This window comes from Palaemon carinicauda, chromosome 18, assembly GCF_036898095.1.
Source record: "Palaemon carinicauda isolate YSFRI2023 chromosome 18, ASM3689809v2, whole genome shotgun sequence".
NCBI lineage: Eukaryota > Metazoa > Arthropoda > Malacostraca > Decapoda > Palaemonidae > Palaemon > Palaemon carinicauda.
In genome coordinates this window covers 67,300,951-67,304,211 of record NC_090742.1, presented here as the reverse complement: position 1 = coordinate 67,304,211, position 3,261 = coordinate 67,300,951, and the positions used below count along the sequence as shown (strand labels likewise).

At 37.5% G+C, this 3,261-nt stretch overlaps 1 protein-coding gene across 1 annotated transcript in view; it reads right to left on the bottom strand.

Moving 5' to 3' along the window:
• The window catches only part of LOC137657346 (inactive tyrosine-protein kinase 7-like), a 212,883-nt gene that overhangs the window by 48,703 nt on the left and 160,919 nt on the right, over nucleotides 1-3,261 (bottom strand). The gene's annotated exons all lie outside the window — the stretch shown is intronic.

The window sequence follows — 3,261 nt, the reverse complement described above, 5'->3', positions numbered from 1 at the left end:
CACATTGGGGAACTACTTGGCCAAGTTTGAAGTGATTCCGTGTAGAAATGTGGCCTCTACGTTGTCCACAGACAGACAGACAAACAAACAAACCGAACCGAAAACATACCCTCCTGGCGGAGGTAAAAATAAATGTATTTCTAAAATGTTAAGATATTGTTACAACGAAAGAGAGAGAGAGAGAGAGAGAGAGAGAGAGACGAGAGAGAGAGAGAGAGAGAGAGAGAGAGATTAGTACGTGATGGCAGCACTTGCAACACTTATCCCTTGAGTGTTGCAATCTAAAGCGCTAGTGCTTGGATGTAGCTAATGGCATTTGCGTGTGTTTCTATTCTTGCAAAACGTGATAAAAGTACATATTTAAATGTTTAAAGGTTGCATCATGAATGGCAGAGGCAAGGGAGAATGACATTGCCATATCAAACGCAATGCCATAGAGACTGACCATATATACACATGATCAGCGCCCAAGACTTCTTTTCCATCCATGCTGGGAGCAGGGAGGGCCAGGCAATGGCTGCTGACGATCTCAGCAGGTAGACCTATAGGCTCTCCCCAAACACCCCATTATTAACAGGATGGTGAGGTTACAGCAACCAAAGGAACTAGCGAATTAGAGCGGGACTCGAATCAGAAGTCTGGCAATCACCAGTCAGGGACGTTACCATATGGGCCACCAAAATCCTTAAATGCAATGAAAACGTCCGCTGGGGAAGCCAGAGGGTTAGGTTTTAATCATATATAAAATATTTGCAAAGCGGATGAAATTCTGTTATTCTTCTCTATTGTACGCGACCCGTCAAAAAAGGCGGATAAATATTTAGATAGATACGCGCACACACATATCCAATCCTTCCCACCACCTTCCTAATTTCTTAACTACAACACGGCAGTTGTGGTTTCCAAGTGTCCTCTCGGGATACCCCTTCTTACGCCTTCTGCGCCATACCAGAAGGACTGGGAGTGACCGAGTAATTATACATCTGGCAATGAAGATCAGCGTGACCAGAATATATATATAATATAATATATATATATATATATATATATATAGTATATATATATATATATATATATATATATATGTATATCATGGTGTACAGTATACATGGCCAGACAATTGCTCTGTATTATACAGGGGAGAAGGGGGCTCTTAGCAGAAATACTGTTAGATTTGAAGTAATTATTAAAGATAATAACAGCAATTATGATAATAATTACCAGCCACCCGTTGAGATACTACCGCTAGAGAGTTATGGGGTCTTTTGACTGGCCAGACAGTACTACATTGGATCCTCCTCTCTGGTTACAGTTCATTTTCCCTTTGCCTACATACACACTGAATAGTCTGGCATATTCTTTACATATTCTCCTCTATCCTCATACACCTGACAACACAGATTACCAAACAATTCTTCATCACCCAAGGGGTTACTGCACTGTAATTGTTCAGTGCCACTTTCCTCTTGGTAAGGGTAGAAGAGACTCTTTAGCTATGGTAAGCAGCTCTTCTAGGAGAAGGACACTCCAAAATCAAACCACTGTTCTCTAGTCTTGGGTAGTGCCATAGCCTCTGTACATGGCCTTTCACTGTCTTGGGTTAGAGTTCTCTTGCTTGAGGGTACACTCGAGCACACTCTCCTATCTTATTTCTCTTCCTCTTGTTTTGTTAAAAGTTTTTATAGTTTATATAGGAGATATTTATTGTTGTTACTCTTCTTAGAATATTTTATTTTCCTTTTTTCCTTTCCGCACTGAGCTATTTTCCCTGTTGGAGCCCCTGGGCTTATAGCATACTGCTTTTCCAACTAGGGTTGTAGCTTAGTAAGTAATAATAATAATAATAATAATAATAATAATAATAATAATAATAATAATAATAATAATAATAATAACAATAATTATTATCATTACTCAAACTTTAAACGAAAAATATAGTGTAGTTTTAACAATATAAGGGTTTTTTAATACTTAGGAAGCACATTCAGTTCTAGATGCTTGTTGTAGTGAAGGTCTAAGCAAACTTAGGGTTTAATCTAAAAAAAATGTTTTAGTAATAAAACCAAAACAATACCGTAATAACCATCATATCTGTTGAAAGTCCTCTGTATTCTATTATTATTATTATTATTATTATTATTATTATTATTATTAGCCAAGCTACAACCCTAGTTGGAAAAGCAAGATGCTATAAGCCCAAGGGCTCCAACAGGGAAAAATAGCCCAGTGAGGAAATGAAAATATGGAAATAAATAAATGATGAGAATAAATTAACAATATATCATTCTAAAAACAGTAACAGCGTCAAAACAGATATGTCCTATATAAACTATTAATAACATCAAAACAGATGTCCTATATAAACTATTGACAACATCAAAACAGATATGTCATATATAAACTATAAAAAGACTCATGTCAACCTGGTCAACATGATAACATTTGCGATAAAAGCATACCAATGTAGCTTAATATCCCCTTTTAAATAACAATAAAAAAAAATAATAATTTCCCCTATGTAATAAGGAGCAAGTGTTGGGCTCTCTCTCTCTCTCTCTCTCTCTCTCTCTCTCTCTCTCTCTCTCTCTCTCTCTCTCTCTCTCTTTATATATATATATATATATATATATATATATATATATATATATATATATATATATATATATATATATATATAATATATATCCTGTTACGCTGGGTGCTATTTCCAAAAGTATGACGTCTCGATCTTCTCTCAGTCCCTCGGGTAAGGGCAAGAGGGAGTAGTCATACCCTAGTGAGAGGGGGGGGGGTTTACCCCGAGAGGTACACTCGGAAACCGTGTTGTAGTTGGGAAATGGGGGAGGGGGTGGAAAGGGTTGAATGTGTGTGTGTGTGTGTGTGTGTGTGTGTGTGTGTATCTAAATATCTAGCCGTCATATTTTGACGAATCGCATACATGAGTAATAATAATAACGATACTACCTTTCGCAAAAAGAATGTCCAATATCAACATCAACAACAACAATAATAAAAAAAAAGCATGAAAGTCAGCAACGTTTGCATATCATACTCCAGCAAAGGGGGAAAACACCGCTGACAGGAAGCCCCTCGTCAAAGAGCCTTTGATAATGAAAGCATCCGAATGACAGATCGAGAAACGGCCGAATGGGGGAACTCAACAAAAGCAGGATATTGTCACTTGGGCAACAATGGGCTGCGAACGAGTCTTGACGTGGTTGACGTTCGCTTGTGTTGTTCTGAGTCATTTGAAGACTGAAT